This window comes from Apostichopus japonicus, chromosome 16 (genome assembly GCF_037975245.1).
Source record: "Apostichopus japonicus isolate 1M-3 chromosome 16, ASM3797524v1, whole genome shotgun sequence".
NCBI lineage: Eukaryota > Metazoa > Echinodermata > Holothuroidea > Aspidochirotida > Stichopodidae > Apostichopus > Apostichopus japonicus.
The window spans coordinates 43076756-43097474 of NC_092576.1; the positions used below are offsets into that span (position 1 = coordinate 43076756).

General features: G+C 35.7%; 1 protein-coding gene across 2 annotated transcripts in view; it reads right to left on the minus strand.

Moving 5' to 3' along the window:
- Positions 1–14758, minus strand: part of LOC139983273 (uncharacterized) — a 72443-nt gene extending 57685 nt beyond the window's left edge. For both annotated transcript variants that reach the window (XM_071996722.1, XM_071996725.1), the window contains exon 1: positions 14489–14758. The gene's annotated coding sequence lies outside the window, so the exon portion shown is untranslated. The remainder of the gene's footprint in view (positions 1–14488) is intronic.
- Positions 14759–20719: the final 5961 nt, after the last annotated feature.

Here is a 20719-nt window from a genome sequence, read left to right on the forward strand (position 1 = left end):
TGTTCGGACACTGGGAATCCTGCAAAATTATCACGAATAGATTTTTTGTGATTATTAAAACGTAAGCGGAATCGGGAGCCTGTTTCACCTACATAATTGCCCTCTTTGCAAAGTACACAATTGAAAATGTAAATAACATTAATAGAATCACAAGAGAGGGAAGGGGGTCTAAGACTAAAGTCAACATTGGGAATCTTGACCACGGTGCCTGGGGTAATATGGGGGCATATTTGGCATCTAGGTTTACCGCAAGGAAAATTGCCTGCGGAGGTGGACACTAAGCCGGGGAATCTGGAGGAAGTGAGAAGAAATTTAAGGTTGGGGGGTTGGCGAAATGCTAGCATGGGGGGTACCTTAAACGATTCTCCTACAGACTGATCGTCTTGAAATACAGCAAATTCACGTACACTGGGAGAACAACCACTGTATTACGCTATATCGTTAGAATTTTCAAATTTGTTTTACAACATGTTGTAATATCCGAGAGAAATGCCGGTCCGTTGTGTTGTCGGGGCTGCACAAATGTCATAACCCGTGCAATTAGCCTTCATCGATGGCCGAAGGAAGAAAAAAACACGGCGATTATGACTAAGTTAGTGCACAACACCAGCGCCGATTTCACTGGGCCTAGCCAGTATGCAGCTCCGTATGAAGCGAACACTTCACGGAAGCATATTACGATCCCTCCTTTTTTATGAAATAAAACAAATGGACTTTAACGGTTCGACATAAAAGAGTCGTTCTTCTGTCAAGTAATCCACATTAAAACTACTCTAAAGACCAGATCGGGGAACAGGAAACCTCCAGTGGGCCAAGTGGCGATCCTTTGGAGGTAGCGCGGCCGAGCACTAGTAGTACTAGTATTAGCGTTACTACACTGAAGTCGCAATAGACGAAGAGATTTTGCTGTGTCATCTTAATTAACACCATCTTCATTGCTCTGTTGTGTACTAATAAGCTATGAGGTTAGCTTCAGAAGTGATGGGTTACATCTTCTTGTGAAAAATCTCAGTGCCCCAATTTATTTCTGGAATATGCTGGATCAGTTAGTTATAGCAATAATTTCTTATTCCTCTTCCAGGAAAAACATTTTTTTATGTTGGGGAGGGAGTGGTGGTAATGGGGATGGGTCAAAATAGGTAGGTAAAAAGATTTTATTCAAAAGGTTTAAATCTCAAAAGTGATTTATTTTAAAGTCACAGAAACAAAAATTCACACAACGTAGTTCAAGTCTTAAATCATTGAACAAAGTTTATTCAATATCAGTTCTAGACAGTCATTCTGGACAATCTGAACAAGCCTGTGACTAAACTAACATCAGTGGCGGCGGAACCGGGGGGCTTGGGGGGGCTCAGCCCCCCCAATAAAAAAGTTGAGGGGGCAAATGCTTGATTAGCCCCCCCAATATTTACCAAGGCTCCGAAACGTACATCTGCCCATTTTTCAATGCATACTTGTCGATCTGTCCAATGCACACGTATACTCTATAGGTGTAATAATTTTAGTAATTGCTGGGGGACCCTCGGACCGTCCCCTGGCTATAGACCACATTGTCATCCCAACCGCGTCTTCACGCCCCGTGAAAAGTGGAAACAGTGAGTGTGAGTACCGGTAAGCGTAACACAACTTCGTCTTAGGCCAATGACTTGCCTCATTTCAGCCAGTTCTCCAACATCCCCTTACTTAGTGGCGGATCGAGCGTCCATATATACAGTCAGGGGCGGATGCCCCCCCCCCCTGACGGACTCAAATGGACTGCTGGCGCCCTTTTCAGCTTTTCACTACTTTTTACTTATTCGCGATTTTTGACTATTTTATTGCGCTCTCATATACCTATTGACATTTGTCATATTCTGTCGGTGTATTTTCCGACAAAATGGCGACGACACCTATTTATTCTCCGTTTATCTGCAAATTAGCAAGGCCCCGGAAAGGGTCATTTCCTGCAATCTCGGGAGTATCTTTACTCAAAAATTTTCTGTACGCTCCGCGCCAACCTGTGGTGGCGCTCCGCTTAGATAGTGTCGAAAGCGCCCCTACAGACCATTCTTGCCCCCCCCCCCCGTCCAATACCCCTAGCCCCGCCACTGCCCTTACTACACTCAAAAACGTCTTTGCGAGTACACTACGAGTAATAGCTACTCTCTTAAAACACCATCGAATATACAAATTACAATGTTTTTACAGACTTTACGTGCAATCTGAGAAATTGCAGGCTTGAGACCCATATTTTAGGGCCAGGTATTCGCAGCATAAAACACTCGGGAAGTGCCGTTTCCGGCCATCTGGAGGTTTGAAAAAACCCAAAATTTTCTTGTACGCTCCGCGCCAACCGATGGTGGCGCTCCGCTTAGATAGTCTCCACACATTAGCCCCCCCAATAATTTTTCCGTTCCGCCGCGCCTGACTAACATTAACAACAATCATTGTATTATATGACATAAAAGTAAAAACGTACTTTCCATAGACATTATCATTCTTAAATTGCACTAATGTAATATGTGACATCAAAGGAGGTTTAAAGAAAAACAACTTACATGTTTTTTTTTGTTTTTTTTTGCTTTAAGCCTACAAAGCAGTTGCATATCCATCGCTATCAGTCGTTGTTGTGACAAATTAATTAGAATAATCCAGAAGCAAATATAATAAAGGGTATTTTAAATCAAGAAACACTGCACGACGCAACTCACATGCAAAAATGTTACCCACGCCTACAACGACACGTACAGCACTGACGGGCAACGTGAAACACAGCATAACACGCATTAACACAAACGATGACCATTAACAGGGTGTACTGCTGAGTTTCTGAAGAAAGATTTGAAAACAAACCAACTGCTGCTGAAGAAACAAAGTCTAAACATTTAAGAGTTCTGCTGCCTCCATTGGTCTTTATTATGACTTTTGTGTCAAATATCATTGGTGATATTGATATTTTAGCTTCCAGATAAAAGGTACGAAGCAAACATGTCTCGGAGGTAAATGCCTGTTCCCTTTTTACTACTTATTAAATGACATCACGGTCACGCTAATACTTGTGTCCAAATGCTTCAAAACATGCTCTTTCATTGTTGATGTTGGGTCTGGAAAATAACCATTTCATCCTGAATTAAAAGTCTTGAATTTCAATATATCAACACTGAGGGAACCCTGACGGATTGATAATCCAACACAATCGTAGAATATAAAAGGTGTTTCTGGAGGAATTTCTCAACCAAGGCTTCCTATACAATGAGTTTTCTCCTGGCAACTTGAATCCAGTGTAATGACCATTGGCTGGAAACTCACTTCTGATCCTTTGGACTGCACATAATTGTAGCACAACCATTGAACATGTTGACCGTAGGATATGTATCTGTATTGCCTGGGAAAAAAAAAATTATGAAAGTTCAAAATGTATTAATGTTGGCCCATGATGTCCACAATAACAAGCAGGTATACAATGTACAGTTATGGTTACATTTGTTGTGAATTTTACACCTTCCATGTATCATGAAACATTCTTTTGTTTCAGAAAATTGATTTGCAAAACTCCAGGCCAAAGTACTAGCCTAGTAATAATGAGTATGAAATAACACATATGCCTACCTAGCATGGTTGCATAATGCAACTTACATCCCCGAATCAAACTTTCAGTATGCAACCAACCCTACTACTTCTATAAAGTATATGTAATAGCCAACACACTGTACATATGGGTTGTAAGTTACCGTAACACAACGGGCAATACGGTTTAGGGGGTTCCGCGAATTCCAACAACACATGCACAAAATGGACTGGATTTTGTTTTTAAATGCTTCGTTTATAAATTCTTACCACGTTATATGTTCCTTGCAATCGTTTCGAACGGGTTTCTTATTCGATATGTTGTGGAGCTTCAATTTCGGCTCGTTTTACAGGCTCGAACTGATACGGTTCTAACACCTCAGGTCCACCCTCAACGTTCGGTTCAATATTGGCATGATCATCGACTTCACTCTCTGCTTCGAATATGAGAAAGGGCACTCTAATTATAGCCCAATTTCACTGCCTGGTGAAGAACCACTATCACTTTGAACTTCGGTTGCCGCAATTGGTTCTGGATACGCCATTTCACAGGAAATTTTGATTTGATATCGCACTTGTGATCGGTGTTTCGTTTAGTAACTACTAGTGGTATGTGTACTTGTCTAATGTGTACGTGAATGGTATGTTCGGAGGATCGTTAACAGCGACAACAAACGTGTTCATAACATGACGCCACATGACGTAATGCGAATCGGAAAATGTTCGAGTAAACAAAGTTTCAACCGCCGAAGAGGGTAAATTCATTCTCAATTTTCGTCTTGAAAAATCAAGTTTTACACTGGCAGATTGATTGATACATGTTACAGAGAACATTCTTTGATGGATCCCAAAAATATAGGACTTTGACATTTTCGTGTCATGGTCACTTTAATAATACCAAAATACAAAACTGGCGCAACAATAGGAACACTAAAGGTATAGGTTAAAGTTATTCATACTTTATTAATATGTTTACTGTTCATATCACTCTAAGTACAAGTGCTCACTACGGCAACTTTTGGGCCTAACTTGCAAATACATCTTATAGTGATATGTTACTACATTAGGACTTTACCTGTACCACGATATAGTCAGGCAGTATAGACAATCATTTAGCAAATTATTGCATTATCTGAGGTTTGCATTACTTAGAGAAAGTATACAACGGTATCATACGAAGGCAAAATTGCAAGATAGTTTTGCTTACTGCTAAAACTAAAACCCAAAGTACCAGGCATTCCCCTAATTTGTCTAGGTAGAACTAAGATTATGTTAGGGGCCTAATAATGATCTGCTAGATGCTACTGTATGGTAATAGGATTTGAGGATTACTTTTAAGTTCGATAAATAACATTGTAGTCTAGGCCGAATGCTTATACCCTCAAATATAGTCTAGTGAAAAAGGAACTTATATCCTACAGATAAAGCATTACGATAATATGCAAACTTGGATCGGCTAGCCATATCTGTTGCCAAGTGCTAGATGAGGAAGAGTCTGTAACACTTTTAGATACCTTGTATTATTTTATAGAGAATTTAATGCACACAAATACTTCTCAGAAATTCTTTTTTTTTCAGCACATTTTTTTTTTTTTTGGGGGGGGGGAAGGGTGAAGTACTTGGAATTACGACTACCTCATAGCTCCTGCCTTTGGTGCTAGGGGCATACCTAACAAGTGCAAGTTCACGTTGATATAGCTGGAATTACGCCGGTTGCAATTATAACATGCGATATTAACATGGAAAAGAAAAATATGTTAAATTATCAGTTGAAAAATATCATCGCAATAACATCCCTAACTCTAGATATGGTTCTCTAAATGTTCTCATATTTTGGGCAGGAAATCAGTTCCCTTCTCGAATATTGTTCGATTACATATAGTGGGTTAATGTGTTACCATCACAGCATATTATCTACACACCTCTGTTGATTTACACTTAAGATGTCACGATGTACAATACATTTGTAATGTTCTCATATTTTGTTTGCATTAGAACTTTATTAATATGCAAGAGTTTTGTAAATACATCTTTGGGGTCAAATAATATGTACAGTTTATAAAGAAAACACAAACATTTCTACTGCATTAATGATATGTACAGTTTATAGGAAAAAACCCTTTCTACTGCAAAAATGATATTACTCATTTAACTGTTTACATATGTCATCATAAAACCACCAAATATTGAGAATGTATATCTACACTAATCATAGCTGTTGCCGAGTGTTGCATGAGGAGGACGGGTTAATTCGCCTGGGAGTGAATCCCTATGGTCTGTAACAATTTTAGATACCTTTTATTTTTTCATAGAGAATTTAGTGGACAGAAATACTTCTCAGAAATTCATTTTTGTATTCAGCATTTTCATAACGTCTTCTGCCTTTGGTGCTAGGGGCATACCCAACAAGTGCAAGTTTTCGTTGATATAGATGAAATTATTCCGGTTGCAATTAAAAAACATGGACAAGCAAGATATTTTCACTCTAAAGTGGAGAAATACCATCGCAATAACATCCTAACCCTAGATATGGTTCTTTGAATGTAAAGTATTTTGGGCAGAAAATCAGTTCCCTTTTACAAAGATAGCTCGATCACGTGTAGAGGGCTAAATGTGTTACCATATCAGCATATTATCTACAAATGTCTGCTGATTTACACTTAAGATGTCACAATGTGTAATACATTTGTAATGTTCTCATATGTGTTTTGCATTTAGCACTTCATCAATATGCAATACTTTTGTAAATACATCATTGGGGACAAATGATATGTACAGTTTATAGGAAAAAAAACCTTTCTACTGCAACAATGATATTACTAATTGTGCTGTTTACATATGTCATCATAAAACATCACCAAATATTGAGAATGTGTATCTCCACTAATCATAATGCTATGAGGATGTGGTTTTTAACCAAAAGATGGAAACAATCTACAGCAATTGTGTTAATAATAATAATAATAATTGTGTTAATAAGTCAATAAACTTAAGCCTAGGGAATATAGGAATAGTACTACGTAAATGGTGCAAATCTCACCCAAGGGTCCACAATGCTTTTGTGGCTAAAGCAATACCACTTCATTTTTCTTGTGTGTGTTTGATTTGAGTATATTATTTAAGCAAAATGGCTGCCATTACCGTTAAGCTCAGGGAAGCAGTGCTTCCATCTCCATTAGCCATATAACCGCTCAATATGGTTCTCCACCAAAGATGATACTTCTCAAGTTACAAGTTACAAGTTTACAAGTGGCATCTGGAATTTTCAGCAGAACCAGTTTACTGTCATCCCTAATATCAAATTTCTGTTCAAGGTTTTACGGTTGTAAAACAAAATTTTATTGGCCACTAGTTGCTCTTTAATATTCGTAAATAATCGTTACGTTACATTGTATGCATACAGCCTTAGTCTATATGCTTCAATGGTACTTTCGAGATACACTTCATTATTCCACAACGGTTTCTGTAGTGCGCAATCGCGGAACTAACGTGAACAGACAACACCCGGAATCAGAAGTATAAGTACGGGTATGAAAATGTTGTGGTAAATCACATACATGTTTCATATACATAAACGATATGCTTCACGATATTGTACAAAGCTTATGCACTCATGATTTTAGGCAGACACATGCTAAATAGTATTGATAAGAACGAGTGCAAACTGGACTTCAAATGTATTCTACCTTTACTTCCTCAGAGTATATTCTATTTAAGAATATATATAATTTATTTATTTTCAAGGCAGTATTGAAGTGTCCATCACCACTATAAATACGACGTCGTATCTTCATTACTTGCTCCCTCCCAGCAGTAAAATTACAAGATAGTCCCCTCTCTGCCACTCTACTTGAAATAGGTCGAACTTAAGAGTGGCAAAAGGAACCTGATTGATAAACAGTCTTAAACATTACCATAAGATAACATTAAATAAGTAATTTAAGCTACTTTTTTGCCCCAAACAATCCTAACAATTTACATCGGCCTACTTATGCAAATGACGAAGTGTAAACCAATATATATGTCTAAGTGAATATACGAGGCGTAATGTTAACAACTCTATTTCACTTTATTACTTTAAAATTGAAGCAAATGAGTTGTAACCTGCTAAACTGGTCTTTAACACAAGAGAGGTAAATAAATTACTACTATAACTAGCTTAATTATATGACCTACATGTAGGCAAAACATACATTATACACAACTATGCGCTAATTGGATTGATCTGATGTTTAATTATGACTGGGCCTAAATATGAAGTCAGAGGTAACTTAGTTTGTATATATGTACACGTCAATTCTCCTGATCCAATCTTCTCATAACACAAAGTAAAAAATCGTTCTGTGGTATATTAAATCACCATGGCTTTCAGCATACAGCTTTATAGTTGAAGTAATTCTAGATTGTGTTTGTCATAATGCAGCATATAGTTTAGTGCAGAGTGCAAACCCGAAACAGATATTGCCTTACCACAGTCATAAAATAATCACGCGATATAGATATATATATATATATATATATATATATATATATATATATATATATATATATATATATATATATATATATATATATATATATATATATATATATATATATATATATATATATATATATATATATATATATATATATATATATATATATATATAAATATATTTAGGGGGGGGGGGTGGTTTGCAGGCAATACAATACGTGTGTCGATATGCATAGAATACGAAAACAATATCAAAACAGTGTTTAACCCTCTTAATGCTATCAAGGCATGATCATATCACCGACTGTATGGAACGCCAAACATATATATAAATATATATATATATATATATATATATGTATATATATATATATATATATATATATATATATATATATATATATATATATATATATATATATATATATATATATATATATATATATAAATATATTTAGGGGGGGGGGTGGTTTGCAGGCAATACAATACGTGTGTCGATATGCATAGAATACGAAAACAATATCAAAACAGTGTTTAACCCTCTTAATGCTATCAAGGCATGATCATATCACCGACTGTATGGAACGCCAAACATATATATAAATATATATATATATATATATATATATGTATATATATATATATATATATATATATATATATATATATAACGGACAAAATATCATCATAATGTGAGTTCAATACACTCTACCATGCACTGCCGGATGGGTTGGCGGAAGAATGCAAGAAATGTTAATCCAAAGTTTGTTTATAGATATGTATGAGATATATTCCTCGCACGGTCATTCCCTTTGCAAAAAATCCGAACAATTTATAAACTGATTGAATTCGGTTTCATTTTCTATTTCACACGCTGTACGTTACGCAATGTGTTTGTAAGGTGTTGAATGAATCACTTCAATTGAATTTACTATTAGAGTACTCTCCATGGAATCATAGCCATCCATCCTAAGTAAGAAATATTTCATGTTTTTAGCTGTTTAAATTACACTCAGAAACCATTCTATATTTATATGAAATACCATTACGAAAACATTCACATTAACATACTCCCTAGATTTGTGTATAATTGTGAGTTTTGCTCATGATGTACCCGTCCACTTTGCTCTGTTCCATTCCCGCATACCTTTATCGTTGATCCCTACATAGTTATACATGTTCCCAGAACTCCATGCAAATTAATAGTAAAAATGAGACCATGTTCCCTGTGTGGTATCTGGCAGGCTCTACTACAACATATGACTTGCCTTGTTTGATGAGAACAATAAGTTACATATATGGTAACTTAAGTTTTCCGTTGGAGACATTTAGACTTGTGAATTTAGTCTGTTTCTGCGGTCAGTTTGTGACAGTGCAATGAACGCGTGATAAATAACATGTTCTTGGTCATTATGTGACAATGCTAATAGCGCCACATTTGAACTTGTTATTGTCATTATGTGGCAGAAATTTTTATTCACATAATGACTTAGATTCACGTAAATTGCGTCCCGTTTGGCGTTCCATACAGTCGGTGATATGATCTACTTTGAAAGCATTAAGATGGTTAAACACTGTTTTTATATTGTTTTCGTATTTGATGTGTATTGACACACGTATTGTATTGCCTGCAAACCACAACCCCCCCCTTCCCCCCCCCCCAAAAAAAAATCGTGTTGCCTTCGCTTTTATATGCAAATAATGTGCGAAGATATGAAGAGCACCTGTTTTCAAAGCCACTTACTTCACAAATCGCATTGAAATATAAAGTTGATGAATTTGATAACACCATTCGCCTAATAAGACCGAAATACAAAACTAAGGAAAAAATTGGAAAAATAAAGGTATAGGTTAAAGATGTTCATACTTCATAAATAGGTTTACTGTTCATATCTCTCCAAGTACAAATGTTCTCTACGGCTTATTGTGGGACTAACTTGCACATACATCTTATAGTGATATCATACTATGCTAGGCCTACACCTGTACCACGATATATTCAGACAGTATAGAAAACCATTGATCAAATGATTGCTTTATCTGAGGTTTACACTAATTAGAGAAAGTATACACCGGTATCATACGAAGGTTAAGTTGCAAGATAGTATTGCCACTGCTAAACTACAACCCAAAGTACCAGGCATTCTCCTAATTTGTCTAGGTAGAACTAAGATTATGTTAGGGGCCTAATAATGATCTACCAGATGCTACTGCATGGTAAATATGATTTGAGGATTACTTTCAAATTCGATAAATTACATTGAAGTGTAAGATGGAGAGTCTGTTGCACTTTTAAATACCTGGTATTATTTCATAGCGATTTTAATGGACAGAAATACTTCTCAAAAAATCCTTTTTTGTTTTCAGCAGATTTTTTTTTTGGGGGGGGGTGGAGTATTTGGAATAGGTTTCAGCAGAAACAGTTTACTATCATAACATTTTTTTTTTTAAATGTAAAACAAATATTTCTTTGCCACTAGCTGCTCTTCGTAAATCTAAGAAACCGTTACGCTACATTGTATGTATATACAGCCTTAGCCTACATGATACAATAGTGCTTTCGAGATACACTTCATTATTCCACAACGGTTTCTCTAGTGCGCAATCACGGAAATCGGATGAACAGACAACACCCTAAAACAGAAGTTTAAGTACGGGAAAATGTTGTGTTAAATCACGTACATGTTTCATATACATATGCTATATGCTTCACGATATTGTACAAAGCTTATGCACTAAGGATTTCAGGCAAACACATGCATAATAAGTTTGATAAGAACCAGTACAAAATGGACTTCGAATGTATTCTACCTTCCTATTGTAATGGGCTTTACTTCCTCAGATTATGTTCTATTTAAGAATATGTATATAATTTATATATGTCTAAGGCAGTATTGAATTGTCCATGACCACTATAAATACGACGTCGTGTCCATTATTTACTCCCTCTCAGCAGTAAAATTACAAGATAGTCCCCTCTCTGTCGCTCTACTTGAAAGAGGCCGAACGTAATAGTGGCAAAAGGGAACCTGCTTGATAAACAGTTTTCAACATCGCCATAAAATAACATGAAATACAGCATTTTTAACAAAATGACATCCATTCAAAATTTGCATCGCAATTAGCTACTTTTTTGCCCTAAACAAGCCTAACAATTGGCATAGGTTTACTTATGCCGATGACGAATTGTGAAAAAAATCTATGTGTCTGAGTGAATATACGAGGAGTAATGTTGACAACTCTATTGCAATGGTATTACTCTGAGTTAAAAGCAAATGAGTTGTAGCCTGCTAGATTGGTGTGTAACGATAGAGAGGGAATAAAGTACTACTATAATTCGCTTAATTATATGACATAAATGTAAACAAAACATACAGTATTCACAACGATGCGTAAATTGGATTGATCTAATTTTTATACATGAGGTCAGAGGTAACTTAGTTTGTACGTACACGTCAATTCTCCTGATCCAATCTGCTCATAAAACAAACTTAAAAACGGTTCCGTGGTACATCTGAATTACTATGGCTTTCAGCACGAAGCTTTATAATTGAAGTAATTATAGATTGTGTATGTCATAATGCAGCATATAGTTTAGTGCAGAGGGCAAACCCGCAACAGATATTGCCTTACGACAGTCATATTATAATCACGCGATATATATATATATATATATAGATATATATATATATATATATATATATATATATATATATATATATATATATATAAAATGGACACAATATCATCATAATGTGAGAACAATACACTTTACCATGCACTGTCGGATTGGTTGGCGGAAGAATGCAATATATGTTAATCCAAAGTTTGTTCATAGATATTTATTAGATATACTCATCGCACGGTCATTCTCTTTACGGAAAAAATCTTAAAAATTTATAAACGGATTTAATTCGGTTTCATTTTCTATTTCACACGCTGTACGTTGAGCAATGTGTTTGTAAAGTGTTGGAAGAATCAGCCCAATTGTATTGACTATTAGAGTACTCTGTATGGAATCATAGCCATCCATCCTAAGTATGAAATATAACATGTATTTAGCTGTTGAAATTACACTAAGAAACCCTTCTATATGTATATGAAATACCTATGCGAAAACATTCACATTTAAAATCTCCCTAGATTTGTGTATAAATGTGAGTTTTGCTCATGATGTATCCATCCCCTTGTATCCATCCCCTTGTATCCATCCCGTTGTTCCATTCCCGCATACCTTTATCGTTGATCCCTACATAGTTAAATATGTTCCCAGAACTCAATGGAAATTAACAATTAAGATGAGACCATGTTCCCTGTGTGGTATCTGGCAGGCTCTACTACAATACATTACTTGCCTTATTTGATGAGACCAATAAGTAACATACAAGGTAACTTAAGTATTCCGTGGGAGACAGGTATTAATTGACAACTACCGCTGCGCCCCCCCCCCCCCCCATTCCGTTGGGGTTCAATTACAAGGAATCCAGTATTAATTAACCAGTCTGTGTTCGACATCCCAAGCGCCTACAGTAAGACCAAACCGTACAGCATTCACAATATAAATAAGACAAAGACCTTACGCGAACGAGTGTACATAATACTTACAGTGTATAATTGTTACGCGTCTGTTTAGTAAAAGGAGTACATATAATCTGGTGTAAATATTGAATAGTCATACCGGATGGAAACGGATCACATGAAGTCCCTACGTGGTATCAATCACCGCATAGGAACGTGTTGAGCAGGAGTACTTATGTGCTAATCGATAGGCCACATAAGGAAATGTCTTTTTGTGACAGTATGAACTGCCACACAATAACTTGTGAATTTAGTCTGTTTTGGCGGTCATTGTGTGACAGTGAAACGACTATTTGATAATTAATACGTTCTTGGTCATTGTGTGGCTATGCTAATATCGCCACATGACGACTTGTTATTGTCATTAATTGGCAGCAATTTGTATTTACATAATGACTTAGATTCACATAATTTTTGTCCCGTTTATTTTAAGTATATCGACACACGTGTTGTATTTCCTGCAAACCACCCCTACCCCAACGAAAAAAAAGAAAGAAAGAAAAAATCGTGTTGTCTTCGCTTTTATATACATATACTGTGCGTGGACATTAAGAGCGCCTGTTTTCAAGCCTGTTTTCAAAGCCACTAAGTTCACAAATCGTATGGAAATATAAAGTTTGTCAGTTTTAGAGATTTGATGAATTTTTATTACACAATTCGATTAATAATGCCAAAATACAAAACTGGCGCAACAATAGGTACACTAAAGGTATAGGTTAAAGTTATCCATACTTCATAAATATGTATACTGTTCATATCACTCCAAGCACAAATGTTCACTACGGCTAAATTTGAACCTAACTTGCACATACATCTTATATTGATATAATACTATGTTAGGCCTATACCTGTACCACGATATAGTCAGACAGTTTTGACAACCATTTATCGAATCATTGCTTTATCTGAGGTTTACATTACTTAGAGAAAGTATACACCGGTATGATACGAAGGTAAAGTTGCAAGATAGTCTTGCTACTGCTAAAACTAAAACCAAGAAGTACCTGGTGTTATTTCATATAGATTCTAATGGACAGAAAAGCTTCGCAGAATTTACTTTTTGTATTCATTTATTTTTATTTGGGGGGGGGGTGGTGGAGTATTTGAAATTGCGTCTACCTCATAGCTCATGCTTTTGGTGCTATGGGCCATACCTAACAAGTGCAAGTTCACGTTGATATAGCTGGAATTATTCCGGTGCAATGATAACATACGATAAGAACATGGAAAAGTAAAATATGTTAAATTATCAGTTGAAAAATATCATCGCAATAACATCCCTAACTCTAGATATGGTTCTCTAAATGTTCTCATATTTTGGGCAGGAAATCAGTTCCCTTCTCGAATATTGTTCGATTACATATAGTGGGTTAATGTGTTACCATCAGAGCATATTATCTACAAACCTCTGTTGATTTACACTTAAGATGTCACGATGTACAATACATTTGTAATGTTCTCATATTTTGTTTGCATTAGAACTTTATTAATATGCAAGAGTTTTGTAAATACACCATTGGGGTCAAATAATATGTACATTTTATAAAGAAAACACATACAAAAAAACACATTCTACTGCATTAATGATATAACTAAGTTTGCTTTTGATATATGTCAGCATAAAACATCACTAAATATTGAGAATGTGTATCTACAATAATCAAAATGCTATGAGGATCTGCTTTTTTACCTAAAGATGCAAACAATATACAGTAATTGTGTTTGACAATATACTTTAGCCTCCGGAATATAGGAAAAGTTATACGTTAGTGGTGTAGATCTCTCCCAAGGGTCCACAATGCCAAGCCTTTGTTGCAAAAGCAATACCATTTCATGTTTCCGTATTTTATATGCGTATATTATTTGAGCAAAAATGGCTACCATTACCTTTAAGCTCAGGAAAGCAGTGCTTCCATCTCCATTAGCCACACAACCACTCAGTATTGTTCTCAACCAAAGATAAAACTTCTCAAGTTGGTGTGCATATTAACAAGTGACATCTGGAATTTTCAGCAGAACCAGTTAACTATCATCCCTAATTTCAAGTTTGTACGGTTGTAAAACAGGCTACGTAAAACAAATTTTGATTTACCACTAGTTCCTTTTTAATATTCCTGAATAACCGTTACGTTACATTGCATGCATACAGCCTTAGTCTATATGCTACAATGGTAATTGCGAGATACACTTCCTTATTCCACGACGGCTTCTCTAGTGCGCAATCACGGAACTCGGGTGAACGGACAACACCCTAACGCCAAAGGGTAAGTACGGTAATGTTGTGTTAAATCACGTACACATTATAGATACATAAGCTATATGCTTCATGATATTGTACAAAGCTTATGTACTAAGGATTTTAAGCAAACACAGGCATGGTGATTTTGATAAGAACCAGTACTAAGTGGACTCCAGATCCATTCTACCTTCTCATTGTAATGGGCTTTACTTCCTCGGATTGTGTTCTATTTAAGAATATATAAATTTATTTATTTTCAAGGTAGTACTGAACTGTCCACGACTACTATAAATACGAAAATACGACGTAGTATCTTCATTATATATTCCCTCTCAACAGTATATATATATATATATATATATAACATAGACTGGTCATACGAATCAAACCTACTTGTTACGTTACCGGTAGAAACTAACGTCATCTGGCTCTGTAGTCTGATACTGGCAATTATTGTGTTTATTAAACTGTATGGCAATATTTTTATTTATTTTTCCTTGATGATCAATTTTATCTTACTTCTACCCAATTTTCTCCCCTTAAACTATTTCGTTTACTTTCCAGACTCTCAAATTTAACATTACAAAATGGCGGAACGGTTCCCTATACTTATCCCCGTTACGATGTGATACAATGTAATCCACGTACACACATTATGGAATGAAACAACGTCTTAATTACTTCCTGTAGTTTCCTGTAGTTTCCTGTTTTGAGAAGTGTCGTATTTAAATATGTATAACATGTAAAGTATGAACAGTCCTATTTTTAGAACATTGGCAATGAATCAATACATAGACTGATCCTCTGATTTGATTCGCTCACAAACAAGTTATATCAGACGATCATGCCGTCAGAGAGTGTACCGTGATATTATTGATGTATATGTGTAAGCTTATTTAGTGTTGTTATCGAAACAATCTGTTTACGGCTACAAATGTAACTGTATATCGATTGACCTTAACTTTCCTCCGTTTGTTTTAAATTGCGCTCAGACAGCACTTATAGCTAAAATACTTCCTTCTCTAAAGATTCTCAACACTGTGATAAGGCAATAAGGAAAGCTTTCACCTGGATGGATGGACCTCATAACGAAAGTGGCTATTCAATACATTTCCATTACGTTTTTCAAATAACATCACGTGTTACACACGCATGCAATTATATGCAGTATAGGGACACCTAGGCATTACTCATAGCTGCCATTTCTAATGGACACACATTCAAATAGAGGCACTACAGGGGCACCTCTAAGCATTTATCACACCTGTCAGATCTAATGAACACACATACAAACAGAGGCACTACAGGGCAAGAAGACAATTAAAGGAACTATTAAATACACCTCCATTACGTTTTTCAAATAACATCACGGGTTACACAAACAAATGCTCACAGGCATTCATAGCGAAAAGATGTTACTTTAAGATTTTGAATTTGGATAATTTACCTGAATATCATTTAATCTGTTGAAGTGTTGATTGTTTAACGAATATGATTTTTATTATAATTTTGTAATTATCAAGAAAGCTAGATATTTTTGTTATAGAAAATGACCGTCTGCGTTAAAATATAAACCCAGCGACGTCCTTAGTTGCAGGAAAACATAAATCCTGAACTGTTAAACATTGTTTATCACACTGCGAATATGAGACGTAAAGACAAACAAAAAGTCAGTACGTTTAGAAACTTTGTCAGAACAAAATTGCAAGACTGGGTTATAATTTTTAATATATTTGTTTTGTATTTCCCAGCCTACAGAAATAAAACCGTTACACTAACATCAACGGCCACGCAAACTTGATCGGGAGTTAAGCATTAGTTTTGAACAAGTTGGAGAATTAGATTGAGCAAGTAGGCGCGAATAAATGGATAATCCAGAGAAAATGTTTTGCCACTAAAAAACATACATATTGTAAACATCGTATTAAAGTTAACAAGCAATTTCTACACAGCTACATAGCTACATTGGGATTTTGACACGTTTACTGTCATTAGGTGAATCATATGCTAACAGGCGAATAGGATTGACTTGACCTTTATTTTCTATGGTTTCAGTTTTACCTAATGGGATTTTACAGTTAACAATATGTAAATGACATAGGTGTCTTTATATTGCGATGTATGAAATGTTAATGTAATATGTAAGTTAGAGCATACCATTAATGTGTCAGTAGGCTTCTATGACATCATTCATGTGTGTGTCAGATTGACATTGGATGAAAAGGGGGAAACAAACCAAATGTTGTTACAATAAATATGAATTCGAATTTATATTTCTTACAATGGTTGGAATAATTACGTTCGTCTGTATTCCATCTGGAATGTCACTTCAACTTTTGACTGTGTGATTGTCAAGTGCATTAAATTGTCGTTTGTTGTGTTTTAGCGGCAGTGGTCGAATATTTATAGATTTATTTTTGTAACGGCACGTCTCCTATTCCCAGCTAATTTCAGCTTGTAATATAGTATGTTATTTTGGACATGTTTTATTGTTTTGCCATGCTGATACCTATTTTCGTTGTTTTATGAAATATATCCCTTCTAAGAGTGCACTTGTTTTCATAAAGTAGCGCGTCTTGAATTTCAATAGCATGCGTACTACTAACCTTTCCAAATAGCTCTTGACTTATGACTTCATTTTGAGCATTTCACTGGTTTATACCTCAAGTTCCATATCATGATACCTTGTTGAAACAGTTGTCATGCGACATATATAGTTGAAAAATATATATGCCGTTAGTGCGCTTACATGCACATTTAACATGTAATGGCTGTGTCTGGCTGGTAACGATCAACTGCCATTAAGATCATAACACAGAATTAAATATGAACACACGCGCATGTGAGGTCCTTGTACCCGGTAGGTATTGTCACATATTGTACAAGCACAGCGCCATCCAAATGTTTGATTATGTTAATCTGTTAATAAGATATCTCCGATACCCAGATGCAATACACGGGCAGTTATCTTAAGAACGTCTTGGTGTCTTGAGTACCTACATGATAGGTATGTCTGAGGCTTGTACATGACCCCGTAAGGATGTATGTGCAAAAGCTTAGGATCACAAACAAATTAGATTTGTGTATTTTAATAGCTCCGCCCTGCAATAATTATAAAGAAGTTTCACCCCTATGAAACCTGCGCGGGAGAGGTCCTGCGGAGGATAATAGATCTGTTGTCAAAGAAAATACAGCTTTGTTTTTGTTGAGGATCAGTTGTCTATGTTGAGACACGGAATGGCTCTGATAAGTGAAGTTAGTTGAATATTCACAGTTTTTAAATCACCTGCTGTCTATTGTACATGGGACTCTGCGCACGGTAGACAGTTTGCAATGATGTTAGATGGTTTTAGCCCACGGTGTAAATTATTTGTTTAAGGAGTAATTGCTTCCTTCATGCAGACAAATAAATGAGCACTAAGTTACACGTGTGACCCACTCTCCTTGAAAACTGCATTAGATCTTTTTTAGCTTAAAATGTTTGAATAAAGAGAACGTACAGTGTCTTCTCTCTATTTGTACTTTACTATCAACAAAACACTAAACATAATCGAACAACTACGAGAAGACGCTGGCCCGAATCAACCAGGGTAGCATATACATGACTAAGCTTCAGCTGAACATAGTACTTACTCGTTTTATTATCCAAAAGTAAAACACAGAAAAAGTATCCTGTCAATAAACCAAATTTAGCAGTGAATTTCCAAATCCACGTTTCTCGTTCAATCCTGGGCGAAATACTACCCTGACTCGGTGTTATTCCATAGAGTTAGGTCTAGTTGAAAAACACGCCTTGACCAGTAACATCCCACAATCACAAGACAGTCTCTAACGAAATAGATCGTCCGATCGCTATATAGTACCGTTTTATTCCACTCCTTGGACCAGACAGATGCCGGAACAAACATAACGGAACATATAACTCATGTATCACGAACTACGATACTGGAATACAGCAAATGAAATGGATACATGCGATGAAATCCTACTTAAGCTATCTACACATGCTGCAAGCCATCCCTGGCGGTAGTTGTCACTCATTACATGTACTAACAATGCTACTCTAGGCAGGTTATATACACGGTCTACATTCAGCCATCTCAAACAGTAAATAGTATACTGTCAATTGCGTGATACAATGTTACATATAAGGACGTCCAGGGTGTTTACGAGGAGACTTGAAACGGTCAATTTCACATTAGCTATGTCCGCCACAGCTGTCGAAAGTAGTGAGACATTTGCGGCATACACAGAGGCAGGGTCATGCTCATGGGCATGAGATACTCCAGATGCTGAAAAATCTTTTCGCGTGGATCTCACAAAATTGATCAAAACTCTATGGCGTTTTACGTCGGTTCTTCTACTCGAAAGATACAACAAGCTGATGCTTGTGTTGGCTGATGTATAACTGCAAACTCCGACAACACAGAATTATGGCACTTCGGGGAAAAAGGAGTAATATCGTTGAAGCTTTTGGCAGCTCAGGTATACAACTTTACACTCACTCAGAGTATTGTTGTGAGTGCGGTATACCAAGATGACGTGGGATTTTATGTTCATCGAAAAGTCTCCATAGTTGACGTTTAAATCTTTTTGGATATGAATTTGTGACATAATTGCATTTACTTATAGTTAAACGCTTTAATTGTATATGTAAACCAATTGCTTTACTAAAAACTTTCAATGTCACGTCTTCTTGTTTCCTTTGTTCATATATAGACGTATGGTGTTTCTTTGTTGTTGTTTTCTTAGCCCATTTCTATCTTTCTATCACTAACTTAATTTCATCATAACCCATGGAATTGAACTGAGTTTGCCTCAAAACGATGATATAGCCTTTTATTTTTCTGAAACCGAGAACAAATTAAGCTTACCGTTCTGCAACGAATGCTATACACAAATTAAAACAGCTACATGTATTTCTCAGGAAATTAAAAATGGATTGAGGAAACGTGCTTTTCGATAGCGTATATCTCCGTTGATATGTATTTTGATAGAGCTGAAAATGTTGCTGTTTCATCGTTCATTTCATAGGTTTGAAAAAATACATACATGTATGTATGCGTGTATGTATGTTTGTATGTATGGGTGTATGTATGTATGTATATTAGACCCTCTTGCAAGCAGAAACTGTGACACATTTTAATAATACTCACACCAGATAGGCAGCGTTTCGTTAGGTTCATTGTGCAATATTCATAATTCGATTCTTATGTTTGATTATTTCATTCTTAATACACTAGGCTTTGTGCAATGTTTTAGGGTCACCTTTTTAGGGTACTAGACTATAGTCTCTTTTCTCTTATGCATATTATCATTATTTTTTATTTGTTTAGGAGCAGCATATTGCTTTATAGGTGCCTTTTACAGTTTAATTGTTTTCAAAATTGAATTTTGATCCTTTCGTTTTTGATCCGTCAGACTGTCGTATAGGTTTTTCAGTTTTTTAGTTTTAGGTTTAAATTCCTATTAGTTTCGATTCTTATAGTTCGACCATTTTCGAGAGTTTTGATTCTTATTCCTTCAGTCAGTTGCAATTCTTATTTTTCTTAATAGTTTGAATTCTTATTATCCTATTAAATTAATATGTGCAATTCATAGTTTGGTTTCCTTTTAGTGTATTTTCATGTATACTATTTGTATTTTCTTATTCCATCTTATCATTGTATTGTCTTATTGCGAGCATTTAATTGCCCATTTTTGGTGCTTAATAAAGTTTATTTGAATTTGAATTTGAATTTGAATTAGAAACTCGCGAAGAAGCCTAATTGGTTTATCAAAGCCGCAAGCTGACCGAAGTCAGTCTCTCACATTCATATTTAACGTCCATGATTATGAATTGTTAATTGTCAACAACTCTGTAACTGAACGACATACAT